General features: G+C 46.1%; 1 long non-coding RNA gene across 1 annotated transcript; it reads left to right on the plus strand.

Moving 5' to 3' along the window:
- The first annotated feature begins 14,485 nt into the window (after positions 1-14,485).
- On the plus strand, positions 14,486-14,855 carry LOC310666734. The gene is made up of 2 exons (XR_014505984.1): positions 14,486-14,656; positions 14,795-14,855. It is a non-coding gene; the product is annotated as an uncharacterized lncRNA (long non-coding RNA).
- Positions 14,856-19,526: the final 4,671 nt, after the last annotated feature.

A 19,526-nucleotide genomic window follows, 5' to 3' on the forward strand; every position in this document is an offset into this window, starting at 1 on the left:
CTGCTGCTTGTTCTGTGCGAGACCTTCAAGATCTAGACACAGTAGTTAAGGAGCTAGACATTTGCATGAAGGGGCTGCTCCCCTGACCTCTGGGGATTTAAGAGAGAAGGGGCAGATGGCAATGGAATCTCTCTTTTCTTTCAAAAAACCCAATCCGTGGATTTCCTCATAATGGCCTGGGGCTTGCTCCTCTTCACAATCCTGGTGTCCATCATTGGTGAGGGAGATTCACTGTGTGGATGGGGGGAAATTCTGATATGAAGCAAAATGTTTGATGTAGATTAATGTGCTAAGCAGTTCCCTGCCTTGCTTCCTTCCAGGTCTCAGCGTCCAGCAGTTACAGACCTTCAACATCCAGACACAGTAGTTAAGGAGCTACACATTTGCATGAAGGGGCTGCTCCCCTGACCTCTGGGGATTTAAGAGAGATGGGGCAGATGCCAATGGGATCTCTTTTTTCTTTAGAAAAGCCCACTCTGTAGATTTCCTCATAATGGCCTGGGGCTTGCTGCTCTTCACAATCCTGGCGTCCATCATTGGTGAGGGAGATTCATTGGGTGGATGGGAAGCAAATCTGACATGAAGCAGAGAGAGGCATAGCCTGCCCTTCCAAGCCCTGTGCTTTGCAAAGTATTTGGTGTTTTCCAATTTAAATTAACCTACTGACTCTTTGCCCTGCTTCCTTCCAGCTCCCAGTGTCCAGCAGTTACAGACTTTGAAGGAGACAGAATTTATGGTACCAGGTGGGACAGTCACCATGTCTTGCAGGTTCAACAGTGGAAACATTGCTGATGGCAACTACCCTTTCTGGGTACAGAAGAAACCTGAGAGCAGACCCCGACAGATAATGTACACCACCAGCACCCGACTGTCTGACGTTCCAGCCCGTTTCTCTGGCTCTCGATCGGGGAATGTGATGTCCCTGACCATCACGGGGGCCCTTCTGGAAGATGAAGCTGCTTATTACTGTGCTGTCTGGATTGGGAGTCAGTGACACAGTGCTTCATTCAGACGGGGAAGTGAGACAAAAACTTCTCCTTTGTTCCCTTGGTGCGTCAACAGAATCTGAACTGCCTTTCAAAGTTTCAGTGATGTCTGTACCACTACTGTGTTTTAAAATCCCACATACCTATCCCCAAATGTATGGATACAAAGTAAAAAATATCTGAACTAGCAGTGGTAGAATATACGTCTGCTGTTCCATCTCATTTCTCTGGGTCTAGATCAGCGAACTCAACGTCCTTGACCATCATGGGGGCATCCAGTAGGTGTCACCGTTGCACTTTCCACTTTGGCTCAATGGAGGCACATCAAATGAGTGTTTTATTGAAGGTCCACGGAGGTCCAGCACCGAGGGCCTTCTGGCAGTTCCCTCACTGAGAGAAGCCAAGTTACAGGGAACCAGGCAGAGGGCCTTCTTGGAAGTGGCACCCTCCCTGTGGAATGCCCTCCCACCAGATGTCAAAGAGAACAACAACTACCAGACTTTTAGAAGACATCTGAAGGCAGCCCTGTTTGGGAAGCTTTTAATGTTTAATGTATTGCAGTCTTTTAATATTTTATTTTTTTTGGAAGCCGCCCAGAGTGGCTGGGGAAGCCCAGCCAGATGGGTGGGGTATAAATAATAAATTATTATTATTATTATTATTATTATTATTATTATTATTTGTTGTAAATTTAAACAGCGTGGGTGGTGCTGTGTTCCAAACCACAGAACCTAGGGTTTGCCGATCAGAAGGTCCATGGTTCGATTCCCCGTGATGGGGTGAGCTCCCATTGCTCGGTCCCTGCTCCTGCCAACCTAGCAGTTTGAAAGCACATCAAACTGCAAGTAGATACATAGGAACCGCTCTGGAGGGAAGGTAAACGGCGTTTCCGTGCGCTGCTCTGGTTCGCCAGAAGCGGCTTAGTCATGCTGCCCACATGACCCGGAAGCTGTCTGCGGACAAACGCTGGCTCCCTCGGCCTATAGAAAGAGATGAACACGCAACCCCAGAGCAGTGGCAGTTGGTAACATTTTGACTTGGATTCCTATTTGACTGGATGAGAGATTCCATCTTGAGGGATTATAATCTGCATATGACTGTAGGCAAGGAAGGTCCTCCAAAAGAAAAGGAAAAAGAAGAAGAAGGAAAAAATCAATCTGCTGAACTTTTCTCTGAAGCCAGATCCTTACTTATCAAATTCCCAGTGCTTGATACCATGACCAGCAGATGGCTGCTGCTTTTCTGTGTAGTCCATCAACAGCTGGACACAGTAGTTAAGGAGCTACACATTTGCATGAAGAGGCTGCTCCCCTAACCTCTGAGGATTTAAGAGAGATGGGGCAGATGCCAATGGGATCTCTTTTTTCTTTAGAGAAGTCCACTCTGTAGATTTCCTCACAATGACCTGGGGCTTGCTCCTCTTCACAATCCTGGCGTCCATCATTGGTGAGGCCGATTCATTGGGTGGATGGGAAGCAAATCTGACATGAAGCAGAGAGAGGCATACCCTGCCCTTCCAAGCCCTGCGCTTTGCAAAGTATTTGGTGTTGTCCAATTTAAATTAACCTACTGATTCTTTGTCCTGCTTCCTTCCAGCTCCCAGTGTCCAGCAGTTACAGACTTTGAAGGAGACAGAATTTATGGTACCAGGTGGGACGGTCACCATGTCTTGCAGGTTCAACAGTGGAAACATTGCTGATGGCAACTACCCTTTCTGGGTACAGAAGAAACCTGAGAGCAGACCCCGACAGATAATGTACACCACCAGCACCCGAATGTCTGACGTTGCAGCCCGTTTCTCTGGGTCTCGATCTGGGAATGTGATGTCCCTGACCATCACGGGGGCCCTTCTGGAAGATGAAGCTGCTTATTACTGTGCTGTCTGGATTGGGAGTCAGTGACACAGTGCTTCATTCAGACGGGGAAGTGAGACAAAAACTTCTCCTTTGTTCCCTTGGTGCGTCAACAGAATCTGAACTGCCTTTCAAAGTTTCAGTGATGTCTGTACCATCACTGTGTTTTAAAATCCCACATACCTATCCCCAAATGTATGGATACAAAGTAAGAAATATCTGAACTAGTAGTGGTAGAATATACGTCTGCTGTTCCATCCCATTTCTCAGGGTCTAGATCAGCGAACTGAACGTCCTTAGCCATCATGGGGGCATCCAGTAGGTGTCACCGTTGCACTTTCCACTTTGGCTCAATGGAGACACATCAAAGGAGTGTTTTATTGAAGGTTCACTGAGGTCCAGCACCAATGGCCTTCTGGCAGTTCCCTCACTGAGAGAAGCCAAGTTACAGGGAACCAGGCAGAGGGCCTTCTCGGTAGTGGCACCCGCCCTGTGGAATGCCCTCCCACCAGATGTCAAAGAGAACAACAACTACCAGACTTTTAGAAGACATCTGAAGGCAGCCCTGTTTAGGGAAGCTTTTAATGTTTAATGTATTGCAGTCTTTTAATATATATTTTGTTTGGAAGCCGCCCAGAGTGTCTGGGGAAGCCCAGCCAGATGGGCGGGGTATAAATAATAAATTATTATTATTATTATTATTATTATTATTATTATTAATTGTTGTAAATTTAAACAGCGTGGGTGGTGTTGTGTTCCAAACCACAGAGCCTAGGGCTTGCCGATCAGAAGGTCCGTGGTTCGATTCCCCGTGATGGGGTGAGCTCCCGTTGCTCGGTCCCTGCTCCTGCCAACCTAGCAGTTTGAAAGCACGTCAAAGTGCAAGTAGATAAATAGGAACCGCTCCGGCGGGAAGGTAAACGGTGTTTCCGTGCACTGCTCTGGTTCGCCACAAGCAGCTTAGTCATGCTGCCCACATGACCCGGAAGCTGTCTGCAGACAAACGCTGGCTCCCTCGGCCTATAGAAAGAGATGAACACGCAACCCCAGAGCAGTGGCAGCTGGTAACATTTTGACTTGGATTCCTATTTGACTGGATGAGAGATTCCATCTTGAGGGATTGTAATCTGCATATGACTGTAGGCAAGGAAGGTCCTCCAAAAGAAAAGGAAAAAGAAGAAGAAGGAAAAAATCAATCTGCTGAACTTTTCTCTGAAGACAGATCCTTGCTTATCAGATTCCCAGTGCTTGATACCATGACCAGCAGATGGCTGCTACTTTTTCTGTGTAGTCCATCAACAGCTGGACACAGTAGTTAAGGAACTACACATTTGCATGAAGGGGCTGCTCCCCTAACCTCTGGGGATTTAAGAGAGATGGGGCAGATGCCAATGGGATCTCTTTTTTCTTTAGAGAAGCCCACTCTGTAGATTTCCTCACAATGGCCTGGGGCTTGCTCCTCTTCACAATCCTGGCGTCCATCATTGGTGAGGGAGATTCATTGGGTGGATGGGAAGCAAATCTGACATGAAGCAGAGAGAGGCATAGCCTGCCCTTCCAAGCCATGCGCTTTGCAAAGTATTTGGTGTTGTCCAATTTAAATTAACCTCTGATTCTTTGCCCTGCTTCCTTCCAGGTCCCAGTGTCCAGCAGTTACAGACTTTGAAGGAGACAGAATTTATGGTACCAGGTGGGACGGTCACCATGTCTTGCAGGTTCGACAGTGGAAACATCGGTAATGGCAACTACCCTTTCTGGGTACAGAAGAAACCTGAGAGCAGACCCCGACAGATAATGTACACCACCAGCACCCGACTGTCTGACGTTCCAGCCCGTTTCTCTGGTTCTCGATCTGGGAATGTGATGTCCCTGACCATCACAGGGGCCCTTCTGGAAGATGAAGCCGCTTATTACTGTGCTGTGTGGATTGGGAGTCAGTGACACAGTGCTTCATTCAGACGGGGAAGTGAGACAAAAACTTCTCCTTTGTTCCCTTGGTGCGTCAACAGAATCTGAACTGCCTTTCAAAGTTTCAGTGATGTCTGTACCACCACTGTGTTTTAAAATCCCACATACCTATCCCCAAATGTATGGATACAAAGTAAAAAATATCTGAACTAGCAGTGGTAGAATATACGTCTGCTGTTCCATCCCATTTCTCTGGGTCTAGATCAGCGAACTGAACGTCCTTGAACATCATGGGGGCATCCAGTAGGTGTCACCGTTGCACTTTCCACTTTGGCTCAATGGAGACACATCAAAGGAGTGTTTTATTGAAGGTCCACTGAGGTCCAGCACCAATGGCCTTCTGGCAGTTCCCTCACCGAGAGAAGCCAAGTTACAGGGAACCAGGCAGAGGGCCTTCTCGGTAGTGGCACCCGCCCTGTGGAATGCCCTCCCACCAGATGTCAAAGAGAACAACAACTACCAGACTTTTAGAAGACATCTGAAGGCAGCCCTGCTTAGGGAAGCTTTTAATGTTTAATGTATTGCAGTCTTTTAATATATATTTTGTTTGGAAGCTGCCCAGAGTGTCTGGGGAAGCCCAGCCAGATGGGCGGGGCATAATTAATAAATAATAATAATAATAATAATAATAATAATAATAATAATAATAATTAATTGTTGTAAATTTAAACAGCGTGGGTGGTGCTGTGTTCCAAACCACAGATCCTAGGGCTTGCCGATCAGAAGGTCCGTGGTTCGATTCCCCGTGATGGGGTGAGCTCCCGTTGCTCGGTCCCTGCTCCTGCCAACCTAGCAGTTTGAAAGCACATCAAAGTGCAAGTAGATAAATAGGAACCGCTCCGGCGGGAAGGTAAACGGTGTTTCCGTGCACTGCTCTGGTTCGCCAGAAGCAGCTTAGTCATGCTGCCCACATGACCCGGAAGCTGTCTGCGGACAAACGCTGGCTCCCTCGGCCTATAGAAAGAGATGAACACGCAACCCCAGAGCAGTGGCAGCTGGTAACATTTTGACTTGGATTCTATTTGACTGGATGAGAGATTCCATTTTGGGGGATTATAATCTGCATATGACTGTAGGCAAGGAAGGTCCTCCAAAAGAAAAGGAAAAAGAAGAAGAAGGAAAAAATCAATCTGCTGAACTTTTCTCTGAAGCCAGATCCTTACTTATCAGATTCCGAGTGCTTGATACCATGACCAGCAGATGGCTGCTGCTTTTTCTGTGTAGTCCATCAACAGCTGGACACAGTAGTTAAGGAACTACACATTTGCATGAAGGGGCTGCTCCCCTAACCTCTGGGGATTTAAGAGAGATGGGGCAGATGCCAATGGGATCTCTTTTTTCTTTAGAGAAGTCCACTCTGTAGATTTCCTCACAATGACCTTCGGCTTGCTCCTCTTCACAATCCTGGCGTCCATCATTGGTGAGGGAGATTCATTGGGTGGATGGGAAACGAATCTGACATGAAGCAGAGAGAGGCATAGCCTGCCCTTCCAAGCCATGCGCTTTGCAAAGTATTTGGTGTTTTCCAATTTAAATTAACCTACTGATTCTTTGCCCTGCTTCCTTCCAGGTCCCAGTGTCCAGCAGCTACAGACTCTGAAGGACCCAGAATTTGTGGCACCAGGTGGGACAGTCACCATGTCTTGCAGGTTTGACAGTGGAAACATCGGTGATGGCAACTACCCATGGTGGGCACAGAAAAAACCTGGGAGTAGACGCCGACAGATAATGTACTCCACCAGCACCCGACCGTCTGACGTTCCAGCCCGTTTTTCTGGGTCTCGATTGGGGAATGTGATGTCCCTGACCATCACGGGGGCCCTTCTGGAAGATGAAGCTGCTTATTACTGTGCTGTCTGGATTGGGAGTCAGTGACACAGTGCTTCATTCAGACGGGGAAGTGAGACAAAAACTTCTCCTTTGTTCCCTTGGTGCGTCAACAGAATCTGAACTGCCTTTCAAAGTTTCAGTGATGTCTGTACCACTACTGTGTTTTAAAATCCCACATACCTATCCCCAAATGTATGGATACAAAGTAAAAAATATCTGAACTAGCAGTGGTAGAATATACGTCTGCTGTTCCATCCCATTTCTCTGGGTCTAGATCAGCGAACTCAACGTCCTTGACCATCATGGGGGCATCCAGTAGGTGTCACCATTGCACTTTCTACTTTGGCTCAATGGAGACACATCAAAGGAGTGTTTTATTGAAGGTCCACTGAGGTCCAGCACCGAGGGCCTTCTGGCAGTTCCCTCATTGAGAGAAGCCAAGTTACAGGGAACTAGGCAGAGGGCCTCCTAGGCAATGGCACCCTCCCTGTGGAATGCTCTCCCACCAGATGTCAAAGAGAACAACAACTACCAGACTTTTAGAAGACATCTGAAGGCAGCCCTGTTTAGGGAAGCTTTTAATGTTTAATGTATTGCAGTCTTTTAATTTTAATTTTTTTTTGGAAGCCGCCCAGAGTGGCTGGGGAAGCCCTGCCAAATGGGTGGGGTACAAATAATAAATTATTATTATTATTATTATTATTATTATTATTATTATTATTATTAATTGTTGTAAATTTAAACAGCATGGGTGGTACTGTGTTCCAAACCACAGAGCCTAGGGCTTGCCAATCAGAAGGTTCATGGTTTGATTCCCTGTGATGGGGTGAGCTCCCGTTGCTTGGTCCCTGCTCCTGCCAACCTAGCAGTTTGAAAGCACATCAAAGTGCAAGTAGATAAATAGGAACCGCTCCGGCGGGAAGGTAAACGGTGTTTCCGTGCGCTGCTCTGGTTCGCCACAAGCAGCTTAGTCATGCTGCCCACGCTGGCTCCCTCGGCCTATAGAAAGAGATGAACACACAACCCCAGAGCAGTGGAAGCTGGTAACATTTTGACTTGGATTCCCATTTGACTGGATGGGAAATTCCATCTTGAGGGATTGTAATCTGCATATGACTGTAGGCAAGGAAGGTCCTCCAAAAGAAAAGGAAAAAGAAGAAGAAGGAAAAAATCAATCTGCTGAACTTTTCTCTGAAGCCAGATCCTTACTTATCAGATTCCGAGTGCTTGATACCATGACCAGCAGATGGCTGCTGCTTTTTCTGTGTAGTCCATCAACAGCTGGACACAGTAGTTAAGGAGCTACACATTTGCATGAAGGGGCTGCTCCCCTGACCTCTGGGGATTTAAGAGAGATGGGGCAGATGCCAATGGGATCTCTTTTTTCTTTAGAGAAGCCCACTCTGTAGATTTCCTCACAATGGCCTGGGGCTTGCTCCTCTTCACAATCCTGGCATCCATCATTGGTGAGGGAGATTCATTGGGTGGATGGGAAGCAAATCTGACATGAAGCAGAGAGAGGCATAGCCTGCCCTTCCAAGCCCTGCGCTTTGCAAAGTATTTGGTGTTGTCCAATTTAAATTAACTGTTTCTTTGCCCTGCTTCCTTCCAGCTCCCAGTGTCCAGCAGTTACAAACTTTGAAGGAGACAGAATTTGTGGCACCAGGTGGGACGGTCACCATGTCTTGCAGGTTCAACACTGGAAACATCGGTGATGGCAACTACCCATGGTGGGCACAGAAAAAACCTGGGAGTAAACCCCGGACACTGATCCACACTACCAGCACCCGACCGTCTGACGTTCCAGCCCGTTTCTCTGGGTCTCGATCGGGGAATGTGATGTCCCTGACCATCACGGGGGCCCTTCTGGAAGATGAAGCTGCTTATTACTGTTGCGTGTGGACTGGGAGTCAGGGGCACAGTGCTTCATTCAGATGGGGAAGTGAGACAAAAACCTCCTCTCCTTTGCTTTCTATGTACGTCAACAGAATCTGAACTCCCTGCTGTAGTCTCTGTTTGTTTGCACGGTGAATGAGTTTGCAAACAAAGGCCAAGGTCCCTTCCAGGTGACGTCTTTATTGAGCATTCATGCTGATAGAAGCTGTAAGAGGCAGGAAGCCCTTTTGAAGTCCTGCCTCCTCTTGCACAACAGAAACCCCCTCCACCTGTCAGCCGTAGGGGATTCTTTCCTCCCCTGGAGCATGAAGGATCAAGGCAGAAGCAAGGAAGTTCATATCTATGGTTTTATTCAGTTCCCGTGGTGCAAGACAAAGAATCCAGTCCTTAACCGGTTGGTGACATTGCTCACTCTGAGCGCTTCCACTTCCTTCCCCAACAACACCCCGTGGCCATGCAAGTGGCCTCAGGAGTCAAATGTCTTTGAGCCCTTCTCTCTTGAATTCTAAGTGAGCGACGTGTACATGGGGATGGTGGCTCTTCTACAATTTCCAAGGATGTCTCTGCTGTCAATTCTGCCCCTCCCCCTCCTTCTCCTAACACTTCATAACTTGGCAGCTCTGAGTTCTGCTGCAATTACCATATTTTTCATTCCATAAGATGCACTTTTTTCCTCCTAGAAAGTATGGGGAAATGTCTGTGCTTCTTATGGAGCGAATGCCTACGGATGGCGGAGGGATCTGCTGCAGTCGCGAGCAGAGGATCCATGGTTCCCCTTCCTTCCCTCCTCTGTGGCTCGCTTTGAAGCAGCAAAGCGGGAGAGGAGCCGCTTACACCAGTGGCTGCTTTAAAGCGAGTGGGCTCTCTTTCCCTCCCTCCTCCCCGGCTCTGCTCAGTGAAAAGCTCCTTCTCCGCACACCCCACCCATGCTCCTTGTCCCTTCAGTGTTTTTCCTTCCCTCCTCACTTAAAATGTGGTTACAAAGCACGGATTCACATGGATCCTCAGGATTTTTGCATTGGGCTACACCAAACTCACCGTCAAATCACATGTCTGTGGCCACAGTATGAACCACAAAAACCATACATTCACTGTTTCATTAAGAATATTTTTTTTCTTGTTTTCCTCCTCTAAAAACTAGGTGCGTCATATGGTCAGGTGCGTCTTATGGAGTGAAAAATACAGTAAATCCTGTCTCCCTCTTCTCTTGAAACTTCAGTAGACTTTCCCCTTCTCCTCCGAGAGAAGCAAAGTAGGAGGAGGGGGCGATTCCCAGCCCTTGCCTTCAGTCTAGTCGCTGACACCAGTCGCCCCCTGGAAGCAATGCTTCTGAATACTGGTTTCTGGATAGGCGATTGTGCTCTTGTTCTCAGATTCTGCTTGAGGGTTCTCCATAGTCATCTGGTTGACCATTGTAAGACCAGGATGCTGGCTAGTCAGGCCGTTGACCTGATCCAGGAGCTTCTCAAAGACACCTCCTTTCTGTTTGCCTGGTGAACACTTTCACGCAAGAACTGACTGAATACCAAAATAAGCCTACCATGAATAGGAAAAACGCCACCTGAAGAAATAAATAAAAGTGGGAAAGTGTTGCGAACCAGAGTAAATAACAATTGTTCGTGTTTGTAAAACTAGCAGCTCAGTGCTAAACCGATTTGGTAAATCACATTGCCCCTTCAGTTCATTAAAAAGGAACGGAGCCATCCAGCTCAAGGAAATTGGCATTTCCTCCAGAATGAGACCTACTAAGTTCAGCGGGGCTTATGATAATATTCTTGTGTCCTTCCTGCCTTTCACTGTGAAATATACTCGGAGTCAAGAGTGGCTTTCATGCTCTTTATTCAGCTCATAGTGGTGAGGAGGAATGGAAGTTCCCCCAGAATGTCTGCTTTATATACATTATTTACACAATGGGCCCCACGTGATTGGCTAATTCCGGGATTCTCCTGTAGGCCAATCAGGTTGGGGATTCACTTCTACCTGGAGCTGGATTGGGTGGCTCCTGTGGACCAACCAGACTGCTGCATTCTGAATCCTATTGTTCTAGGACCAACCAGACTGCTGCATTTTGGATCCTATTCAACTCAGTACATTACACACTGTAACAATGCCTTCCCATCTTCACCCCTTCCCTTTTGACTTGGAGGAACTGAGGCTCAGAAATTCTCTCTCAGAGGGGTGGAGTCTCTCTCAGAAGGGTGGAGAGACCTGGCCAAATGTGATTGGTGGAAGAGTTGCCTTCATCTCCTTTAAAGAGTGAATCACAGAGATGCCTGGAAAGAGACCCATTTGCCTCAATATGCAGAGTGTACCTGGATTCCTCTCCACGGCGTGGTCCTGCCTGCTCCTCCTGCTCCTCACTTACCCCCCAGGTAACAGAATGAGTGAAATCCTCGGGAACAGATCTGTGCTGAGATCCAGGTGTGATTTTTCTGTAGGCGCAACTAAACTTCTTTCTCTTTTTGGGTTTTAATCTTTTTGCAGGTTCCTCCTCCCAGGCGGTGCTGACTCAGAGGCCCTCAGCATCCTTTTCCTCAGGTGAGACAGTCCGTCTCTCCTGCACCTTGAATACTGGATACAGTATCAGCAGCTATAGGGTCAGGTGGTATCAGCAGATATCAGGTGGTGCCCCACGGTTTGTATACCACTACTACAAACCTAGTGATCAGGGCAGAGGCACCGGGGTCCCAGAGCGATTCAGTGTCTCCCCTGATTCCTCCAACAACCTCTGGAATTTAGTGATCACAGGCGCTCAAGCTGAGGATGAGGCTGATTATTACTGTTGCATATGGGATGACAGCAGCAGCATGTTCCACAGTGGTACAATCTGATGAGGAACTGAGACAAAAAACCTCCACCTTTCCTCTCCAGAGTTGTGAAACTGAAATGCTTAAAGGACTGAATTATGTCAATGCTCTCAGCTGCTTGAACCACAGCATGGAAAGTAAAGCTTTTTACAACGTCCCCCATGATATTCTTGCAGAGAAGCTGGTAAAATGTGGGGTGGATGAAGTTATTGTTGTCCTCCCCCCCCAAATATAACAAATATAACATAGAAAAGAAAAAACACACAAAAGAAAACACACATTACAATACTAAAAAAGAGGAACAAAAAATTTAAGCACATATTACCTGTGAAACTCAATTTATCTTTCATTGTTAATTGATTTCCTCAGATCCCTCCTATCTGAATTTCATTGTATCACCTTATAACATCTCTCCAATATCATTTTTCAACTAAAATTAATTCCACCAGTTAACTATCTTCTTTTCGTTTCTTAATATTCTAAATCCAAATTACTTACAATTCAATCTTATTTTAATCCTAGGCCTATTCGGTACTTTCAAGTGACTTCTAGTTACTTATATTACAGTATTTAATTAAATAGTCCTTAAATTTCTTCCAGTCTTCTTGATATTCCTCTTCTTTCTGGTCGCGGATTCTTCCAGTCAGGTCAGCTAGCTCCAAAACATTCAACATCTTCACCTGCCATTCTTCCACTGCTGGAATTTCTTGAGATTTCCAATTTTTAGCTAATAGCAGTCTTGCCGCTGTAGTGGCATACAAAAATAGTCTGGATGAAGTTATTGTTAAGAGGATTTTCAACTGGTTGACACACCAAACCCAAAGGGCGCTCACTAATGGTTCCTCATCATCTGGAATAAAGTGACCCGGGCCTGTTGTTGTTCAATGTCTTTATAAACAACTTGGATGAAGGAATTGAGGGGATGCTCATGGAATTTGCAGATGACACCAAACTGGGAGGGGCAGCTAATGCCACAGAAGACAGAATCGGGATTCAAGAGGACCTTAACAGATTGGAGACCTGGGCCCAAACTAACAAAATGAATTTCAATAGGGGACAAATATAAGGTTCTACACTTAGGCAAGGAGAACCAACTGCACACAAATATAAGATGGGGGACACCATGTGAAAAGGATCTTTGGTCTTAGTGGACCACAAGCTTAACATAAGTCAACAGTGTGATGCAGCAGCAAAAAAAGCTAATAGTATTCTGGGCTGTATAAACAGAAGTATAGTGTCCGGATCAAGGGAAGTGATAGTACTGCTCTGTTCTGCCTTGGTCAGACCACAGCTTGAGTACTGTGTCCAGTTCTGGACACCACAATTTAAGAAGGACTCTCCCGTTCAAATAAATGATAATTGATTAATTTCGTGCCTTTAGCGTTTTCCTATGAAACCTTCACGGTGGATTGGAACCCACTAGAGGGTCACATCCTGATCCAAGGTGGTTCACAACATGAGCACCAACACTATGCAGATATAGAGTGAAAGACTAAGAAATGGGTCCACGGATGTATGCTTGTGAGCTGCATCTGGGGCTGAAAAAGGCTGAAGAGACTTGGCATAAAATATTCTTTATTGGATGCCTGCTAAGCTGGATTCAACCTCTAGGGGGCGGTGCTGGTCCAGTTTCCTGACATCATGAAATTGATCACAAAGACCCCTTGAAAGTGTTGCCCAAAATGATGGAGGGGGATGCGCTATATACGGGGTGGCTCTTTCTGGGCTTTCCCTTTGGTTTGTTTGTTTATTTATTTGTGCTTATAGATCACCATTCATCAAATACTTTCAGGATGAGTTACAAAGATATCACAATTCAGGCAGGCACCATTTAAACTAAAATCATAGGAAAAGAAATGCTGAACTAAGCAATCGAAAACTTAAGCCAGCGACCCCAAAGAATGCACATCACTGCTGGAGGAGAGATATAATTTTCTGTGGAGAGGGATATAGTGGACAGTTTCTCCCCGAATGAGGGTCATTTCAATTGTACAATTATGAGCTTCTTTCCTTCCTACATAGTCCCCCTATGTATTCAACTCAAGTTAGTGTCACGGTCCAGTCTACGGATGATTCAAGTCCCAGCTGAGGACGTTGGGACCTGGGGCAAGATGGCGGGGTGGGAGCAGGAATGAGAGTCCAGGAGTCAGGGGTCTGAGGGTCAGGAAGCAAGGAGTCACAAAGTCAAGGGTCCGAGTCAGGAAGCCAAGGTCCGAGGATCAGGAAACAAGAAGTCAAACACAGCAAGGCAGGAAGTGTGTTGCTGTGGCAAAGAGCCGAAGGGAAATGCTGACCTTATATCCCTTCCCGGCTCTTGCCACCAGGTGCAGTGAGTTATCAAGCAGCCTCACCTGTGCGGTCACACCTCGCCTCTCCAGAACAAACTTAGGAAGGCCCCAGTCCTGCGAAGCCCTACTAGTCACAGGGCCTGGCTACTGCACACACTCCTGACAGTTAGGAGTGTTCACAAGTGTCATTTGCTGCTCTAAAAAAAGTTGTTTCTAGAGTTCAGATTTTACCAGGCTGAACCAAGGGCACATCCTATGGCTCTGAAAATTCTCCTTCATGAAAATTTGCCCTGGAGTCCTATGCTTGAATGTCCCACAATGCTCTGCAAGATCCCAAAGTTCTAACAGAGGCAATCAATGGTCAGAAAAAGCACCCACAATCCAGCTGACCCCCAGATCTCCATGCCTCCTCAGATGTTTATTTGTAGACCAAGAGTTGGTTTCAGGAAAGGTACTTTATAATTCCCAGTTTCAATATCCTTTTCGGGAAATATAAAATATGGCAGAAATACCATATGGTTCTCCTCCCCCCCAAGTCATCCTGACAACAGCCCCGTGAGGTAAGTTAGGCTAAGGGATGGTAAGTGGCCCAAGGTCACCCAGGGATCTTCACGGCTGAGTGTGGATTTGAACCCAGGTCCAATGTGCTAACCACAAGTCAGATATTCTATGCGCACACACATACAATGTGTTCCAAGGATCTCTCTTGCAAAGGGTTGGCGTTTCTGTCATCAGCCTGTATCTCATTGAGTTTGGTCTGTTTTTGTAAAAGGTCCCTTATGCAAATTTTACCATATGGTCATATGGCCATTGGTTGTGCTTGAATGTCCCACAATGCTCTTCAGGAACATGAAATCTAGGGGAGGCAAGCAATGGTCACGGAACTCATTTACATACAAGAAGAACTCTTCAGCTCTGGGGGGATTTAAAGAGGAAGGGGGACAATTCCTTCAGAGAGTCAGATTCCTTCAGAAATCTCACCATGACCCCAACTCTTTTGATCCTTGCTCTTTTCACTTATTGCTCAGGTAAGGACAGAGAGAATTCATGTTACACTGGGAAACAAGAAAATTATTTGCACTTGTACTGCTTTAGAGACATTTCAGAGCGTTGAAGGTGCAACCAGTTCATGACATTTGTCTTTTCTGGTTTTCGCCCCCTTAAAGGTGTTACTGGTCAGACAACTTTGACTCAACCTGCCTCTGAGTCTGTGTCCCCGGGAGAAACGGCTAAACTCTCCTGCACTGCCAGTGATACATCATACACCATTGGCTGGTATCAACAGAGACCCGGAGAAGGTCCTCGCTATGTGCATCACCCTAGCTACAGCAGGGGAGAAGGGATCCCGGATCGGTTCACTGCTTCCCAGTCAGGGAGCGCTGGCTATTTAACCATCGCTAATGTCCAGGATGGAGATGAGGCAGTTTATTTCTGTGGTAGGTGGCAGAAAGGAGGTAACACGTTGCACAGTGCTAAAACCGTATGGGGAACTGAGACAAAAACCTTGCCACTTCCTCTGCAGAGCAGTGAAAGGTAGATGCGCTCTCTCTCTTCCTCCCTCTTTTCCTCCCTCCCCTCTTTATAAGATCTGTGTCTGCAGCTGTTATCAAGTCAAACCTACAATGCATAGAACTGGAAGAGACAGCAAACATGTCCGAAGCCCCAACTCTTTCTGCAAAGAATTGCTAATTTCCAAACCTCCTCCGTTTTTAGTATGCTTCCAGCGGGTGGGTGGTGGGTGGTGGTCCTATTCAAATACAGTGGTACCTCTGGTTACGTACTTAATTTGTTCTGGAGGTCCGTTCTTAACCTGAAACTGTTCTTAACCTGAAGCACCACTTCAGCTAATGGGGCCTCCTGCTGCTGCCACGCCACTGGAGCACGATTTCTGTTCTCATCCTGAAGCAAAGTTCTTAACCCGAGGTTCTATTTCGGGGTTAACAGAGTCTGTAACCCGAAGCGTCTGTAACCTGAAGCATATGTAACTCGAGGTACCACTGTATACTCATATAAAGTTGGCTAAATTTGGGCCTAAGAAATATTCTTCATACCCTTCAAGGTACATTTTAAAAAATCATTTTTGTATTAAATATTCAACAAAAATAACAAACAAACAACAGCAAACACAACCACAAACAAAGAAAAATATACATAAAAACAATATCAAATCCATCAAATGGGATTCTCCGAATCCTGTGACCTCCCCCCCACCCCGGTTCCTTAATTTCCTTTTTCAACTGCATACCATTTCTGCTCCAAATTATTTTCCTACCTCAAATTTCTTTCATTATTTATCATACCCTCCAACATCTTGAGTTCGAAAACTGGGATGATGTCAGGGACTGGACTGAAGAGGAATTCTCTGAACCTTCATGAGAACAGGAGGACAGTATAGACTTAGAACAGTGGTTTGCAGAAGGGCATAGTTCAGATTCTGCAGAGGGGAGAAGCTGGGAAATATTGGGAGAGGAACAGCAGGAAGAAGAAGCACCAGGGGAGAGACAGCTGACAGACTCTGTGTCCTTGGAAAGCATTCCTGACCCCCTTTTCTCCCAGGACCAGACTGGCATCAAGGGTAGAAGAACAGAAAGCTCAGAGGCAGAAGAAGAATAATTTGGATTTGATATCCCACTTTATCACTACCCTAAGTAGTCTCAAAGCAGCTAACAATCTCCTTTCCCTTCCTCCCCCACAACAAACACTCTGTGAGGTGAGTGGGGCTGAGAGACTCCAGAGAAGTGTGACTAGCCCAAGGTCACCCAGCAGCTGCATGTGGAGGAGCGGGGAAGCGAACCCGGTTCCCCAGATTACGAGACTACCGCTCTTAACCACTACACCACACTGGCTCTCAAGATGCACGAGTGACGTTGAATAAGGGAGTCTTAGGGGGGTGGGACTTTATGTGGAGCAATGCCATCATGGAATAGAGCAGGGGGTCAGCAAACTTTTTCAGCAGGGGGCCGGTCCACTGTCCCTCAGACCTTGTGGGGGGCCAGACTATATTTTGAAAAAAATATATGAACGAATTCCTATTTTCCACAAATAACCCGGAGATGCATTTTAAATAAAAGGACACATTCTACTCATGTAAAAGCACGCTGATTCCCAGACTGTCTGTGAGTCGGATTGAGAAGGCGATTGGGCCGGATCTGGCCTCTGGGCGTTAGTTTACCTACCCATGGAATAGAGACTACGTTCTCTCTCTGTGATTACTGAATAAATTACCTGGTAATGACTCTGTGTTTATCTGCGTTTTTGGCTGCCGCTGAGGAGGGATAGGATTCCCCTGAAGTGCATCTTCTCGGGTTGCCATATATTCAGAGGTAAAAATCCAGAAAAATCTGCTGCCACTGAGCATCGCATTGCAAATATCCAGATCACCAGCTTTGTCATTTTTTCTTCTGACTGTAACTTACCATGTCAGCCTTGGTATGGTTCAGTTTAGTTTTTATGTGTTTGCCTCATGAAGTTCCATTTTGTTATTTGGGTTATATGGATTAAAATAAATGAAAATACTTTTTTTTGGGGGGGGGGGGGAGGCACCTGGAGGCTGATCAAGAGAAAGTTCTTTGTCATGTTCATTTTATCCTTTCTTCTTCCTGTTTGCCAGCTCTCTTGGGTGGGCATTTGGCCATCCTGACATGTAGCTAAATGAAATAACAAAGACCCCTTTGCAACTGTGCTAAGATGCAATTTACGGTGGTACCTCAGGTTACATACACTTCAGGTTATATACGCTTCAGGTTACAGACTCTGCTAACCCAGAAATAGTGCTTCAGGTTAGGAACTTTGCTTCAGGATGAGAACAAAAATCATGCTCCGGTGACGCGGCAGCAGCAGGAGGCCCCATTAGCTAAAGTGGTGCTTCAGGTTAAGAACAGTTCAGGTTAAGTACGGACCTCTGGAACGAATTAAGTACTTAACCTGAGGTACCACTGTAGACCCAAATCTAGCAGACCCAATTTGAATTGCATGACTCAAATAGATTTTTTTTTATTGTATAAAATCCCAAAGTTTGAGAATCAGTAGCACTGATGTTGTAAAGGTGGAGTGAACAGTAATTTTAAGCAAAATCTAAGATGTAGTAGTTAATTTTTTTTCATAGAGCAACCCCACTGGAGAAGATAACAGTGGTTACCCAGTCCTTGTGTCTGGTTGTGAAGGAGGGTCCCCAAGGCAGTTCAAATTTCCCCCAAAATGTAGGTCCGCCACTAGAGAGGAATTTGTAATTCTTGTCCAGAGAAGAAAGGACCTCCTTCAAAAAATGTCTGCTATGCAAATTTGTCCTCTTTCCCTATGCATGAAGGTCTCATAATAACCTGCAGGAACATGAAGTTCTAGTAGAAGCGATCAACAATCTAAGAACATATTTGCATAAACTGGCAAATCTTCAGCTCTGGGGGATTTAAAAGAGAAGGGAAGATTTCTTCAGAAAGTCAAACGCCCTTGGAAATCTCACCATGGGGCAGCCTCTATTTATCCTCGCTCTTTTCATTTATTGCTCAGGTAATTCTGCGGAGATGATCTCATGTAACACAGGTCAACTGAAAGCTCTTAGTACTTAGTATAGAAACAAGGTGTTATTTAAGAAAACTGAAAATGCACCAAGTTCATAGCGTTTGCCTTTTCTGTTTTGTTTTTTTAAAGGTGTCGCTTCCCAGTCAGCCTGGACTCAGCCTGCTTCAGAGTCTGTGACCCTGGGGCAAAGGGTTAAACTCTCCTGTACCACCGATGATAGCAGATGGTATATTTACTGGTATCAGCAGAGATCTGGGGAAGCCCCTCGTTTTGTGAACTGTGAGGGTTGCAGCAATAGCAGAGAAGGGATCCAGGATCGATTCACTGCTTCTCGCTCTGGGAGCATTGGCTATTTAACCATCACCAACGTCCAGGCTGGAGACGAGACCGATTATTACTGTGGCAGGTGGAACACAGATGCTAACAAGTTCCACGGTGGTACATTCTTATGGGGAACTGAGACAAAAACCTTGCCTCTTCTGCCCCAGAGCCATGACATGCGAATGTTGAAGAAGAACTTCATATGCTTTGATCCTGCAGCTGTTGTCAAGTCAGACATTCGTTGGAGAGAAAGAAACCCCCTTGTGCTTTCAGCTCCTTTGTAGCAGCAGAGCCATGGACTTGTCAACCCACCGCACAACCAAGTCTCCATCCAGAGGAGCCAGGCCTCTGAAGACACTTATTTGTGGATCAAGGAAGCTTGGGACTTTATATCACAGCCAGATGTGAGTCCGCTTTAGGAAATCTCTTTTGCACTTCCATTTAGAGTCTGTTTATTAGCTACTGGTGTAACCATCGTGTAGATAATGCAGACACATATTCTTTCTTAGGAACCCTATAGAACTTTGTTGCAAGTGTAAAAGGTAAAGAAAAAAGGTAAAGGACCCCTGGACAGTTAAGTGCAGTCAAAGGCGACTATGGGGTTGCGACACTCATCTCGCTTTCAGGCCGAAGGAGCTGGCGTTTGTTCACAGCATGACTAAACTGCTTCTGGCACAATGGGATACTGTGATGGAAATCAGAGTGCACGGAAATGCCATTTACCTTCCCGTCGCAGTGGTATCTGTTTATATACTTTCACAAGCATGCTTTGGAACTGCTAGGTTGGCAGGAGCTAGGACAGAGCAACGGGAGCTCACCCTGTCATGGGGATTCGAACCACCGACCTTCTGATCGGCAAGCCCAAGAGGCTCAGTGGTTTAACTCACAGCGCCACCCGTGTCCCCTTTATCTGCAAGTGTAAATAATCACACACACACAGTTTATTATCAATTTGTGAATAAATCATATTTCTTAAAGCCACGACAGTCTCTGCCACGTCTTTAATTCTCCAGAGGAGCACAAACCCTGGGTGAGAGTGCCTGGAAACCCCCTGGAATC

Source organism: Podarcis tiliguerta (assembly GCF_965153285.1).
Source record: "Podarcis tiliguerta genome assembly, chromosome: 16".
NCBI classification, from domain to species: Eukaryota; Metazoa; Chordata; class Lepidosauria; order Squamata; family Lacertidae; genus Podarcis; species Podarcis tiliguerta.